Here is a 16,577-nt window from a genome sequence, read left to right as displayed (position 1 = left end):
AAGAAGTAATGAGACATAAACTAAAGGGCTTTTTCCTGGCATATTCCATTCTAATATACAACCTAGAACACCACTTCCATTAAGGCTCTGTTTCCCTAGTAACCAGATTTGGTAAAGGAGAAATGCTGCAGCCTTGTGGCCGTTTCCTGCAAGAGCAGCTTTAAACTCACAGCTAATGGTCACTTAACATTCACAAGGACTCAGGGCTGTAAAAGACACTTGCTCTAAACATTGGTGCTGAAGTAGGGAATGGACAAAAAAATTCAAAACAGGCAAATGTTTCAAGAAGAGATTATGAAGAGTTAAGTTTTCCTCACACTCTTTTTAAAAACAAGGAAAATGGATAAAAGCTCAACCTCAGGGAGTGTTAGACGCATGCAATCTAATCTACAAAAAGTTTCAACTTACACCAGTCGACTGACCATCAGCAAAAAGTCTACAAACAATAAATGCTGACGGGGTTTCAGAGAACTGTGTACCCTCTACCTGCTGGTGAGACGTAAAGGGATAACAGCCAATAATGAGAAAAGAAAGGAGCTGTGTTTAAAAGTAAAAATGGAGGCACCATTCAATCCAGCAGGCGCATCATTGGACGTCTCACCTGAGAAGACAAGAATCGAGAAGACACAGGCCGCAAAAGCTGCAGTGCAGCCTTATTCACAATAGCCAAGACAGTGAAGCAATCAAAATGTCCAACAACAGGTGAATGGATAAAGAAGAAGTGGTCCATGTACACAATGGAATATTAGCCATGGAAAACAATGAACCATTGCTCTTTGAGGCACCACAAATGAGTCTGGAAATAATCACGAAACATGAGGTAAGTCGGAAAGCAAAAGACCTATATTCTATGATATCACTTATAGGCGTTATCTAATAACTGACACAAATGAACATATTTCCACAGAGAAAGACACTCACAGACTTAGAAAACAAACTATGCTCATCTAAAAGGAAAGGTGGGGGGAATGGATAAATTAAGATTAGTGTTACTATATGTATACAAACACATATTATATATATATCACAAAAAGACCGACCATATAGCAAGGGAGGTGTGCGGAACCCTCTGTAACATTTTACATGGGAAGAGGATCTGTACTTGAATAGACATATATAATGTACAAATGAAGCAGATTGTGTACACCTAGGAGAACCAATATTCGAAGCTTTACCCCAATTAAAAAAAATTTTAACACCAAGAAGAAATAATGAGACATAAACTTATGGGGGTTTTTCCATGCACATTCCAATGTAATTTACAACCTAGGAACACAACTTCCAGAAAGGCTCTGCTGCCCTAGTACCCAGATTTGGGAATGGAGAAATGCTGCCTGCTTGAGGCCACTTCCCACAACATCACCTTTAAACCCATTGCTAAAGGTCACTAAATATTCACCAAACTTGCAGTTCGGGAAATGACACCTGCTCTCTAAAAATTTCTGGGGTGGAAAATTGACCAAAAAATTAAACAGAGGGCAACCTTCCAAGAAGACAATTTCAAGAGTTATATTGTATTCCCAATTGTTTCCTTTTTTTAACAGAAAAGAAAACGGCGGAGAAAAATGATGAGTTTTACGAATTTTCAGAGACATGCAAACCCAAATTACAGAAACCTATCAGCTCACAGCAGCCAGAAGGGCCATTAGCATAAATGCTGCAAACAATAAATGCTGAAGCGATTGTGGAGAAATGCGTACCCTCGATTCTAAGGGGGACGTGGTAAGAGCCACTAATGAAAACACAAAGTAGGTGCTTTGAAAAGGGAAACACGGTGCTACCAGTCAATGAATCACACCCACTGCTGGGCCTATCACCTGAGAAAATGAGAATCAAAAAGTCACAGGCTGGCAATCATGCACTCCAACAATATTTACCATAGCCAACAATTGGAAGCAATGAAAATGTCCATCAACCGAGGAATGCACAAAGTAGAAGTGGTCCACGTACACAGTGGAAAATTACTCCAATAAAAAATAAAAATTAAATTTAAAAATCCAACAAAAGTAAAGAGACATCAGCTTGTGTGGGTTTGTCCAGGCACACTCCACTCTAATTTATAACCGAGAAACACCACAGGCCGCAAGGGCTTTCCCCTAGTTACAAGGGTGGGGAACATAGAACGGCTGCCACCCTATGGCAGTTACCTGCAAAACCAGCTTTAAAGCCTGTGCTAATGGTCATTTCATAGGAAGGAGTAATGCAGGACTGTAAATGAAACCCGCCCTCAAAATGTCTTGAGGGAGGTAATGGCCAAAACATTTCAAAATGTGACACATACTTTAAGAGAACACTTTCAAGAACTAAGAGGTAATCACAGCTTGAAAAATAAAAAGGACTTGCCTTCAAGCTCAATTTCAATGGATTATGAGGCACGTGCGAATTCAACCACAAAGAGGTATCAGATCACACTTGTCAGAATAACCATCAGCAAGAAAACTACAAACAATAAATGCTGAAGGTGTTGTAGAGAAATGCATACCCTCAACCTCAAGGGGGACGTAACTTGGAAAGGGCCACGAAATAGAACAGAATGGAGGTGCATTAAAAAGGTCAACATTGAGCTACCATATGATCCAGCAGGCCCACTCCTCGACCTATAATCTAAGAAGAGAGAATTGGAAAGACACAGGCAGGCAAATCTGCATGGCACAGTATTACAATAGCCAAGATATGGAAGTAACCAAAAAGTCCACCAACAGATGGGTGGACACAGAAGAACTCCTCCATGTACAGATGGAATATTCGCTAGTGAAAAAAATGAAACAATGCCATTTGCAGCACCATAGATGAGTCTAGACGTAATCACGCCACCTGTAGTCAGTGAGAAAGCAAAAGACACATATCCTATCATATCACTTTTTGGAGTTACTTAAAAATTGATACCAATGAAGATATTTCCACAGAGAAAGGCAATCACAGATTCATTAAAAAACTTATGGTTCACCAAATAGAAAGGGATGAGGGTTGGTTACATTACCATATTGGGGTTAACAAAGATATACATACCATGTGAAATATATAACCACCAAAGACGTACGGAAGACCAGGAGAGAGACTACTCAACATTGTGCCATAACCTACATGGGAAAAGGATGCGAGGAAGAATAGATACACGTATATGTGTGAAAGAACCACATCTTGCACACCTAGAGCAAACAAACCATTGTAATCAAATTTGCTGGGATAAAAAATAAAAAGTCAATTACAAATATGAACAAGAAGTAATGAGACATAAACTAAAGGGCTTTTTCCTGGCATATTCCATTCTAATATACAACCTAGAACACCACTTCCATTAAGGCTCTGTTTCCCTAGTAACCAGATTTGGTAAAGGAGAAATGCTGCAGCCTTGTGGCCGTTTCCTGCAAGAGCAGCTTTAAACTCACAGCTAATGGTCACTTAACATTCACAAGGACTCAGGGCTGTAAAAGACACTTGCTCTAAACATTGGTGCTGAAGTAGGGAATGGACAAAAAAATTCAAAACAGGCAAATGTTTCAAGAAGAGATTATGAAGAGTTAAGTTTTCCTCACACTCTTTTTAAAAACAAGGAAAATGGATAAAAGCTCAACCTCAGGGAGTGTTAGACGCATGCAATCTAATCTACAAAAAGTTTCAACTTACACCAGTCGACTGACCATCAGCAAAAAGTCTACAAACAATAAATGCTGACGGGGTTTCAGAGAACTGTGTACCCTCTACCTGCTGGTGAGACGTAAAGGGATAACAGCCAATAATGAGAAAAGAAAGGAGCTGTGTTTAAAAGTAAAAATGGAGGCACCATTCAATCCAGCAGGCGCATCATTGGACGTCTCACCTGAGAAGACAAGAATCGAGAAGACACAGGCCGCAAAAGCTGCAGTGCAGCCTTATTCACAATAGCCAAGACAGTGAAGCAATCAAAATGTCCAACAACAGGTGAATGGATAAAGAAGAAGTGGTCCATGTACACAATGGAATATTAGCCATGGAAAACAATGAACCATTGCTCTTTGAGGCACCACAAATGAGTCTGGAAATAATCACGAAACATGAGGTAAGTCGGAAAGCAAAAGACCTATATTCTATGATATCACTTATAGGCGTTATCTAATAACTGACACAAATGAACATATTTCCACAGAGAAAGACACTCACAGACTTAGAAAACAAACTATGCTCATCTAAAAGGAAAGGTGGGGGGAATGGATAAATTAAGATTAGTGTTACTATATGTATACAAACACATATTATATATATATCACAAAAAGACCGACCATATAGCAAGGGAGGTGTGCGGAACCCTCTGTAACATTTTACATGGGAAGAGGATCTGTACTTGAATAGACATATATAATGTACAAATGAAGCAGATTGTGTACACCTAGGAGAACCAATATTCGAAGCTTTACCCCAATTAAAAAAAATTTTAACACCAAGAAGAAATAATGAGACATAAACTTATGGGGGTTTTTCCATGCACATTCCAATGTAATTTACAACCTAGGAACACAACTTCCAGAAAGGCTCTGCTGCCCTAGTACCCAGATTTGGGAATGGAGAAATGCTGCCTGCTTGAGGCCACTTCCCACAACATCACCTTTAAACCCATTGCTAAAGGTCACTAAATATTCACCAAACTTGCAGTTCGGGAAATGACACCTGCTCTCTAAAAATTTCTGGGGTGGAAAATTGACCAAAAAATTAAACAGAGGGCAACCTTCCAAGAAGACAATTTCAAGAGTTATATTGTATTCCCAATTGTTTCCTTTTTTTAACAGAAAAGAAAACGGCGGAGAAAAATGATGAGTTTTACGAATTTTCAGAGACATGCAAACCCAAATTACAGAAACCTATCAGCTCACAGCAGCCAGAAGGGCCATTAGCATAAATGCTGCAAACAATAAATGCTGAAGCGATTGTGGAGAAATGCGTACCCTCGATTCTAAGGGGGACGTGGTAAGAGCCACTAATGAAAACACAAAGTAGGTGCTTTGAAAAGGGAAACACGGTGCTACCAGTCAATGAATCACACCCACTGCTGGGCCTATCACCTGAGAAAATGAGAATCAAAAAGTCACAGGCTGGCAATCATGCACTCCAACAATATTTACCATAGCCAACAATTGGAAGCAATGAAAATGTCCATCAACCGAGGAATGCACAAAGTAGAAGTGGTCCACGTACACAGTGGAAAATTACTCCAATAAAAAATAAAAATTAAATTTAAAAATCCAACAAAAGTAAAGAGACATCAGCTTGTGTGGGTTTGTCCAGGCACACTCCACTCTAATTTATAACCGAGAAACACCACAGGCCGCAAGGGCTTTCCCCTAGTTACAAGGGTGGGGAACATAGAACGGCTGCCACCCTATGGCAGTTACCTGCAAAACCAGCTTTAAAGCCTGTGCTAATGGTCATTTCATAGGAAGGAGTAATGCAGGACTGTAAATGAAACCCGCCCTCAAAATGTCTTGAGGGAGGTAATGGCCAAAACATTTCAAAATGTGACACATACTTTAAGAGAACACTTTCAAGAACTAAGAGGTAATCACAGCTTGAAAAATAAAAAGGACTTGCCTTCAAGCTCAATTTCAATGGATTATGAGGCACGTGCGAATTCAACCACAAAGAGGTATCAGATCACACTTGTCAGAATAACCATCAGCAAGAAAACTACAAACAATAAATGCTGAAGGTGTTGTAGAGAAATGCATACCCTCAACCTCAAGGGGGACGTAACTTGGAAAGGGCCACGAAATAGAACAGAATGGAGGTGCATTAAAAAGGTCAACATTGAGCTACCATATGATCCAGCAGGCCCACTCCTCGACCTATAATCTAAGAAGAGAGAATTGGAAAGACACAGGCAGGCAAATCTGCATGGCACAGTATTACAATAGCCAAGATATGGAAGTAACCAAAAAGTCCACCAACAGATGGGTGGACACAGAAGAACTCCTCCATGTACAGATGGAATATTCGCTAGTGAAAAAAATGAAACAATGCCATTTGCAGCACCATAGATGAGTCTAGACGTAATCACGCCACCTGTAGTCAGTGAGAAAGCAAAAGACACATATCCTATCATATCACTTTTTGGAGTTACTTAAAAATTGATACCAATGAAGATATTTCCACAGAGAAAGGCAATCACAGATTCATTAAAAAACTTATGGTTCACCAAATAGAAAGGGATGAGGGTTGGTTACATTACCATATTGGGGTTAACAAAGATATACATACCATGTGAAATATATAACCACCAAAGACGTACGGAAGACCAGGAGAGAGACTACTCAACATTGTGCCATAACCTACATGGGAAAAGGATGCGAGGAAGAATAGATACACGTATATGTGTGAAAGAACCACATCTTGCACACCTAGAGCAAACAAACCATTGTAATCAAATTTGCTGGGATAAAAAATAAAAAGTCAATTACAAATATGAACAAGAAGTAATGAGACATAAACTAAAGGGCTTTTTCCTGGCATATTCCATTCTAATATACAACCTAGAACACCACTTCCATTAAGGCTCTGTTTCCCTAGTAACCAGATTTGGTAAAGGAGAAATGCTGCAGCCTTGTGGCCGTTTCCTGCAAGAGCAGCTTTAAACTCACAGCTAATGGTCACTTAACATTCACAAGGACTCAGGGCTGTAAAAGACACTTGCTCTAAACATTGGTGCTGAAGTAGGGAATGGACAAAAAAATTCAAAACAGGCAAATGTTTCAAGAAGAGATTATGAAGAGTTAAGTTTTCCTCACACTCTTTTTAAAAACAAGGAAAATGGATAAAAGCTCAACCTCAGGGAGTGTTAGACGCATGCAATCTAATCTACAAAAAGTTTCAACTTACACCAGTCGACTGACCATCAGCAAAAAGTCTACAAACAATAAATGCTGACGGGGTTTCAGAGAACTGTGTACCCTCTACCTGCTGGTGAGACGTAAAGGGATAACAGCCAATAATGAGAAAAGAAAGGAGCTGTGTTTAAAAGTAAAAATGGAGGCACCATTCAATCCAGCAGGCGCATCATTGGACGTCTCACCTGAGAAGACAAGAATCGAGAAGACACAGGCCGCAAAAGCTGCAGTGCAGCCTTATTCACAATAGCCAAGACAGTGAAGCAATCAAAATGTCCAACAACAGGTGAATGGATAAAGAAGAAGTGGTCCATGTACACAATGGAATATTAGCCATGGAAAACAATGAACCATTGCTCTTTGAGGCACCACAAATGAGTCTGGAAATAATCACGAAACATGAGGTAAGTCGGAAAGCAAAAGACCTATATTCTATGATATCACTTATAGGCGTTATCTAATAACTGACACAAATGAACATATTTCCACAGAGAAAGACACTCACAGACTTAGAAAACAAACTATGCTCATCTAAAAGGAAAGGTGGGGGGAATGGATAAATTAAGATTAGTGTTACTATATGTATACAAACACATATTATATATATATCACAAAAAGACCGACCATATAGCAAGGGAGGTGTGCGGAACCCTCTGTAACATTTTACATGGGAAGAGGATCTGTACTTGAATAGACATATATAATGTACAAATGAAGCAGATTGTGTACACCTAGGAGAACCAATATTCGAAGCTTTACCCCAATTAAAAAAAATTTTAACACCAAGAAGAAATAATGAGACATAAACTTATGGGGGTTTTTCCATGCACATTCCAATGTAATTTACAACCTAGGAACACAACTTCCAGAAAGGCTCTGCTGCCCTAGTACCCAGATTTGGGAATGGAGAAATGCTGCCTGCTTGAGGCCACTTCCCACAACATCACCTTTAAACCCATTGCTAAAGGTCACTAAATATTCACCAAACTTGCAGTTCGGGAAATGACACCTGCTCTCTAAAAATTTCTGGGGTGGAAAATTGACCAAAAAATTAAACAGAGGGCAACCTTCCAAGAAGACAATTTCAAGAGTTATATTGTATTCCCAATTGTTTCCTTTTTTTAACAGAAAAGAAAACGGCGGAGAAAAATGATGAGTTTTACGAATTTTCAGAGACATGCAAACCCAAATTACAGAAACCTATCAGCTCACAGCAGCCAGAAGGGCCATTAGCATAAATGCTGCAAACAATAAATGCTGAAGCGATTGTGGAGAAATGCGTACCCTCGATTCTAAGGGGGACGTGGTAAGAGCCACTAATGAAAACACAAAGTAGGTGCTTTGAAAAGGGAAACACGGTGCTACCAGTCAATGAATCACACCCACTGCTGGGCCTATCACCTGAGAAAATGAGAATCAAAAAGTCACAGGCTGGCAATCATGCACTCCAACAATATTTACCATAGCCAACAATTGGAAGCAATGAAAATGTCCATCAACCGAGGAATGCACAAAGTAGAAGTGGTCCACGTACACAGTGGAAAATTACTCCAATAAAAAATAAAAATTAAATTTAAAAATCCAACAAAAGTAAAGAGACATCAGCTTGTGTGGGTTTGTCCAGGCACACTCCACTCTAATTTATAACCGAGAAACACCACAGGCCGCAAGGGCTTTCCCCTAGTTACAAGGGTGGGGAACATAGAACGGCTGCCACCCTATGGCAGTTACCTGCAAAACCAGCTTTAAAGCCTGTGCTAATGGTCATTTCATAGGAAGGAGTAATGCAGGACTGTAAATGAAACCCGCCCTCAAAATGTCTTGAGGGAGGTAATGGCCAAAACATTTCAAAATGTGACACATACTTTAAGAGAACACTTTCAAGAACTAAGAGGTAATCACAGCTTGAAAAATAAAAAGGACTTGCCTTCAAGCTCAATTTCAATGGATTATGAGGCACGTGCGAATTCAACCACAAAGAGGTATCAGATCACACTTGTCAGAATAACCATCAGCAAGAAAACTACAAACAATAAATGCTGAAGGTGTTGTAGAGAAATGCATACCCTCAACCTCAAGGGGGACGTAACTTGGAAAGGGCCACGAAATAGAACAGAATGGAGGTGCATTAAAAAGGTCAACATTGAGCTACCATATGATCCAGCAGGCCCACTCCTCGACCTATAATCTAAGAAGAGAGAATTGGAAAGACACAGGCAGGCAAATCTGCATGGCACAGTATTACAATAGCCAAGATATGGAAGTAACCAAAAAGTCCACCAACAGATGGGTGGACACAGAAGAACTCCTCCATGTACAGATGGAATATTCGCTAGTGAAAAAAATGAAACAATGCCATTTGCAGCACCATAGATGAGTCTAGACGTAATCACGCCACCTGTAGTCAGTGAGAAAGCAAAAGACACATATCCTATCATATCACTTTTTGGAGTTACTTAAAAATTGATACCAATGAAGATATTTCCACAGAGAAAGGCAATCACAGATTCATTAAAAAACTTATGGTTCACCAAATAGAAAGGGATGAGGGTTGGTTACATTACCATATTGGGGTTAACAAAGATATACATACCATGTGAAATATATAACCACCAAAGACGTACGGAAGACCAGGAGAGAGACTACTCAACATTGTGCCATAACCTACATGGGAAAAGGATGCGAGGAAGAATAGATACACGTATATGTGTGAAAGAACCACATCTTGCACACCTAGAGCAAACAAACCATTGTAATCAAATTTGCTGGGATAAAAAATAAAAAGTCAATTACAAATATGAACAAGAAGTAATGAGACATAAACTAAAGGGCTTTTTCCTGGCATATTCCATTCTAATATACAACCTAGAACACCACTTCCATTAAGGCTCTGTTTCCCTAGTAACCAGATTTGGTAAAGGAGAAATGCTGCAGCCTTGTGGCCGTTTCCTGCAAGAGCAGCTTTAAACTCACAGCTAATGGTCACTTAACATTCACAAGGACTCAGGGCTGTAAAAGACACTTGCTCTAAACATTGGTGCTGAAGTAGGGAATGGACAAAAAAATTCAAAACAGGCAAATGTTTCAAGAAGAGATTATGAAGAGTTAAGTTTTCCTCACACTCTTTTTAAAAACAAGGAAAATGGATAAAAGCTCAACCTCAGGGAGTGTTAGACGCATGCAATCTAATCTACAAAAAGTTTCAACTTACACCAGTCGACTGACCATCAGCAAAAAGTCTACAAACAATAAATGCTGACGGGGTTTCAGAGAACTGTGTACCCTCTACCTGCTGGTGAGACGTAAAGGGGTAACAGCCAATAATGAGAAAAGAAAGGAGCTGTGTTTAAAAGTAAAAATGGAGGCACCATTCAATCCAGCAGGCGCATCATTGGACGTCTCACCTGAGAAGACAAGAATCGAGAAGACACAGGCCGCAAAAGCTGCAGTGCAGCCTTATTCACAATAGCCAAGACAGTGAAGCAATCAAAATGTCCAACAACAGGTGAATGGATAAAGAAGAAGTGGTCCATGTACACAATGGAATATTAGCCATGGAAAACAATGAACCATTGCTCTTTGAGGCACCACAAATGAGTCTGGAAATAATCACGAAACATGAGGTAAGTCGGAAAGCAAAAGACCTATATTCTATGATATCACTTATAGGCGTTATCTAATAACTGACACAAATGAACATATTTCCACAGAGAAAGACACTCACAGACTTAGAAAACAAACTATGCTCATCTAAAAGGAAAGGTGGGGGGAATGGATAAATTAAGATTAGTGTTACTATATGTATACAAACACATATTATATATATATCACAAAAAGACCGACCATATAGCAAGGGAGGTGTGCGGAACCCTCTGTAACATTTTACATGGGAAGAGGATCTGTACTTGAATAGACATATATAATGTACAAATGAAGCAGATTGTGTACACCTAGGAGAACCAATATTCGAAGCTTTACCCCAATTAAAAAAAATTTTAACACCAAGAAGAAATAATGAGACATAAACTTATGGGGGTTTTTCCATGCACATTCCAATGTAATTTACAACCTAGGAACACAACTTCCAGAAAGGCTCTGCTGCCCTAGTACCCAGATTTGGGAATGGAGAAATGCTGCCTGCTTGAGGCCACTTCCCACAACATCACCTTTAAACCCATTGCTAAAGGTCACTAAATATTCACCAAACTTGCAGTTCGGGAAATGACACCTGCTCTCTAAAAATTTCTGGGGTGGAAAATTGACCAAAAAATTAAACAGAGGGCAACCTTCCAAGAAGACAATTTCAAGAGTTATATTGTATTCCCAATTGTTTCCTTTTTTTAACAGAAAAGAAAACGGCGGAGAAAAATGATGAGTTTTACGAATTTTCAGAGACATGCAAACCCAAATTACAGAAACCTATCAGCTCACAGCAGCCAGAAGGGCCATTAGCATAAATGCTGCAAACAATAAATGCTGAAGCGATTGTGGAGAAATGCGTACCCTCGATTCTAAGGGGGACGTGGTAAGAGCCACTAATGAAAACACAAAGTAGGTGCTTTGAAAAGGGAAACACGGTGCTACCAGTCAATGAATCACACCCACTGCTGGGCCTATCACCTGAGAAAATGAGAATCAAAAAGTCACAGGCTGGCAATCATGCACTCCAACAATATTTACCATAGCCAACAATTGGAAGCAATGAAAATGTCCATCAACCGAGGAATGCACAAAGTAGAAGTGGTCCACGTACACAGTGGAAAATTACTCCAATAAAAAATAAAAATTAAATTTAAAAATCCAACAAAAGTAAAGAGACATCAGCTTGTGTGGGTTTGTCCAGGCACACTCCACTCTAATTTATAACCGAGAAACACCACAGGCCGCAAGGGCTTTCCCCTAGTTACAAGGGTGGGGAACATAGAACGGCTGCCACCCTATGGCAGTTACCTGCAAAACCAGCTTTAAAGCCTGTGCTAATGGTCATTTCATAGGAAGGAGTAATGCAGGACTGTAAATGAAACCCGCCCTCAAAATGTCTTGAGGGAGGTAATGGCCAAAACATTTCAAAATGTGACACATACTTTAAGAGAACACTTTCAAGAACTAAGAGGTAATCACAGCTTGAAAAATAAAAAGGACTTGCCTTCAAGCTCAATTTCAATGGATTATGAGGCACGTGCGAATTCAACCACAAAGAGGTATCAGATCACACTTGTCAGAATAACCATCAGCAAGAAAACTACAAACAATAAATGCTGAAGGTGTTGTAGAGAAATGCATACCCTCAACCTCAAGGGGGACGTAACTTGGAAAGGGCCACGAAATAGAACAGAATGGAGGTGCATTAAAAAGGTCAACATTGAGCTACCATATGATCCAGCAGGCCCACTCCTCGACCTATAATCTAAGAAGAGAGAATTGGAAAGACACAGGCAGGCAAATCTGCATGGCACAGTATTACAATAGCCAAGATATGGAAGTAACCAAAAAGTCCACCAACAGATGGGTGGACACAGAAGAACTCCTCCATGTACAGATGGAATATTCGCTAGTGAAAAAAATGAAACAATGCCATTTGCAGCACCATAGATGAGTCTAGACGTAATCACGCCACCTGTAGTCAGTGAGAAAGCAAAAGACACATATCCTATCATATCACTTTTTGGAGTTACTTAAAAATTGATACCAATGAAGATATTTCCACAGAGAAAGGCAATCACAGATTCATTAAAAAACTTATGGTTCACCAAATAGAAAGGGATGAGGGTTGGTTACATTACCATATTGGGGTTAACAAAGATATACATACCATGTGAAATATATAACCACCAAAGACGTACGGAAGACCAGGAGAGAGACTACTCAACATTGTGCCATAACCTACATGGGAAAAGGATGCGAGGAAGAATAGATACACGTATATGTGTGAAAGAACCACATCTTGCACACCTAGAGCAAACAAACCATTGTAATCAAATTTGCTGGGATAAAAAATAAAAAGTCAATTACAAATATGAACAAGAAGTAATGAGACATAAACTAAAGGGCTTTTTCCTGGCATATTCCATTCTAATATACAACCTAGAACACCACTTCCATTAAGGCTCTGTTTCCCTAGTAACCAGATTTGGTAAAGGAGAAATGCTGCAGCCTTGTGGCCGTTTCCTGCAAGAGCAGCTTTAAACTCACAGCTAATGGTCACTTAACATTCACAAGGACTCAGGGCTGTAAAAGACACTTGCTCTAAACATTGGTGCTGAAGTAGGGAATGGACAAAAAAATTCAAAACAGGCAAATGTTTCAAGAAGAGATTATGAAGAGTTAAGTTTTCCTCACACTCTTTTTAAAAACAAGGAAAATGGATAAAAGCTCAACCTCAGGGAGTGTTAGACGCATGCAATCTAATCTACAAAAAGTTTCAACTTACACCAGTCGACTGACCATCAGCAAAAAGTCTACAAACAATAAATGCTGACGGGGTTTCAGAGAACTGTGTACCCTCTACCTGCTGGTGAGACGTAAAGGGGTAACAGCCAATAATGAGAAAAGAAAGGAGCTGTGTTTAAAAGTAAAAATGGAGGCACCATTCAATCCAGCAGGCGCATCATTGGACGTCTCACCTGAGAAGACAAGAATCGAGAAGACACAGGCCGCAAAAGCTGCAGTGCAGCCTTATTCACAATAGCCAAGACAGTGAAGCAATCAAAATGTCCAACAACAGGTGAATGGATAAAGAAGAAGTGGTCCATGTACACAATGGAATATTAGCCATGGAAAACAATGAACCATTGCTCTTTGAGGCACCACAAATGAGTCTGGAGGTAATCACGAAACATGAGGTAAGTCGGAAAGCAAAAGACCTATATTCTATGATATCACTTATAGGCGTTATCTAATAACTGACACAAATGAACATATTTCCACAGAGAAAGACACTCACAGACTTAGAAAACAAACTATGCTCATCTAAAAGGAAAGGTGGGGGGAATGGATAAATTAAGATTAGTGTTACTATATGTATACAAACACATATTATATACATATCACAAAAAGACCGACCATATAGCAAGGGAGGTGTGCGGAACCCTCTGTAACATTTTACATGGGAAGAGGATCTGTACTTGAATAGACATATATAATGTACAAATGAAGCAGATTGTGTACACCTAGGAGAACCAATATTCGAAGCTTTACCCCAATTAAAAAAATTTTTAACACCAAGAAGAAATAATGAGACATAAACTTATGGGGGTTTTTCCATGCACATTCCAATGTAATTTACAACCTAGGAACACAACTTCCAGAAAGGCTCTGCTGCCCTAGTACCCAGATTTGGGAATGGAGAAATGCTGCCTGCTTGAGGCCACTTCCCACAACATCACCTTTAAACCCATTGCTAAAGGTCACTAAATATTCACCAAACTTGCAGTTCGGGAAATGACACCTGCTCTCTAAAAATTTCTGGGGTGGAAAATTGACCAAAAAATTAAACAGAGGGCAACCTTCCAAGAAGACAATTTCAAGAGTTATATTGTATTCCCAATTGTTTCCTTTTTTTAACAGAAAAGAAAACGGCGGAGAAAAATGATGAGTTTTACGAATTTTCAGAGACATGCAAACCCAAATTACAGAAACCTATCAGCTCACAGCAGCCAGAAGGGCCATTAGCATAAATGCTGCAAACAATAAATGCTGAAGCGATTGTGGAGAAATGCGTACCCTCGATTCTAAGGGGGACGTGGTAAGAGCCACTAATGAAAACACAAAGTAGGTGCTTTGAAAAGGGAAACACGGTGCTACCAGTCAATGAATCACACCCACTGCTGGGCCTATCACCTGAGAAAATGAGAATCAAAAAGTCACAGGCTGGCAATCATGCACTCCAACAATATTTACCATAGCCAACAATTGGAAGCAATGAAAATGTCCATCAACCGAGGAATGCACAAAGTAGAAGTGGTCCACGTACACAGTGGAAAATTACTCCAATAAAAAATAAAAATTAAATTTAAAAATCCAACAAAAGTAAAGAGACATCAGCTTGTGTGGGTTTGTCCAGGCACACTCCACTCTAATTTATAACCGAGAAACACCACAGGCCGCAAGGGCTTTCCCCTAGTTACAAGGGTGGGGAACATAGAACGGCTGCCACCCTATGGCAGTTACCTGCAAAACCAGCTTTAAAGCCTGTGCTAATGGTCATTTCATAGGAAGGAGTAATGCAGGACTGTAAATGAAACCCGCCCTCAAAATGTCTTGAGGGAGGTAATGGCCAAAACATTTCAAAATGTGACACATACTTTAAGAGAACACTTTCAAGAACTAAGAGGTAATCACAGCTTGAAAAATAAAAAGGACTTGCCTTCAAGCTCAATTTCAATGGATTATGAGGCACGTGCGAATTCAACCACAAAGAGGTATCAGATCACACTTGTCAGAATAACCATCAGCAAGAAAACTACAAACAATAAATGCTGAAGGTGTTGTAGAGAAATGCATACCCTCAACCTCAAGGGGGACGTAACTTGGAAAGGGCCACGAAATAGAACAGAATGGAGGTGCATTAAAAAGGTCAACATTGAGCTACCATATGATCCAGCAGGCCCACTCCTCGACCTATAATCTAAGAAGAGAGAATTGGAAAGACACAGGCAGGCAAATCTGCATGGCACAGTATTACAATAGCCAAGATATGGAAGTAACCAAAAAGTCCACCAACAGATGGGTGGACACAGAAGAACTCCTCCATGTACAGATGGAATATTCGCTAGTGAAAAAAATGAAACAATGCCATTTGCAGCACCATAGATGAGTCTAGACGTAATCACGCCACCTGTAGTCAGTGAGAAAGCAAAAGACACATATCCTATCATATCACTTTTTGGAGTTACTTAAAAATTGATACCAATGAAGATATTTCCACAGAGAAAGGCAATCACAGATTCATTAAAAAACTTATGGTTCACCAAATAGAAAGGGATGAGGGTTGGTTACATTACCATATTGGGGTTAACAAAGATATACATACCATGTGAAATATATAACCACCAAAGACGTACGGAAGACCAGGAGAGAGACTACTCAACATTGTGCCATAACCTACATGGGAAAAGGATGCGAGGAAGAATAGATACACGTATATGTGTGAAAGAACCACATCTTGCACACCTAGAGCAAACAAACCATTGTAATCAAATTTGCTGGGATAAAAAATAAAAAGTCAATTACAAATATGAACAAGAAGTAATGAGACATAAACTAAAGGGCTTTTTCCTGGCATATTCCATTCTAATATACAACCTAGAACACCACTTCCATTAAGGCTCTGTTTCCCTAGTAACCAGATTTGGTAAAGGAGAAATGCTGCAGCCTTGTGGCCGTTTCCTGCAAGAGCAGCTTTAAACTCACAGCTAATGGTCACTTAACATTCACAAGGACTCAGGGCTGTAAAAGACACTTGCTCTAAACATTGGTGCTGAAGTAGGGAATGGACAAAAAAATTCAAAACAGGCAAATGTTTCAAGAAGAGATTATGAAGAGTTAAGTTTTCCTCACACTCTTTTTAAAAACAAGGAAAATGGATAAAAGCTCAACCTCAGGGAGTGTTAGACGCATGCAATCTAATCTACAAAAAGTTTCAACTTACACCAGTCGACTGACCATCAGCAAAAAGTCTACAAACAATAAATGCTGACGGGGTTTCAGAGAACTGTGTACCCT

The sequence above is a fragment of the Balaenoptera ricei genome, chromosome 16 (assembly GCF_028023285.1).
Source record: "Balaenoptera ricei isolate mBalRic1 chromosome 16, mBalRic1.hap2, whole genome shotgun sequence".
Lineage (NCBI taxonomy): Eukaryota > Metazoa > Chordata > Mammalia > Artiodactyla > Balaenopteridae > Balaenoptera > Balaenoptera ricei.
The sequence above is the reverse complement of the archived record's forward strand: the minus strand, read 5'-3'. Positions refer to the sequence as shown.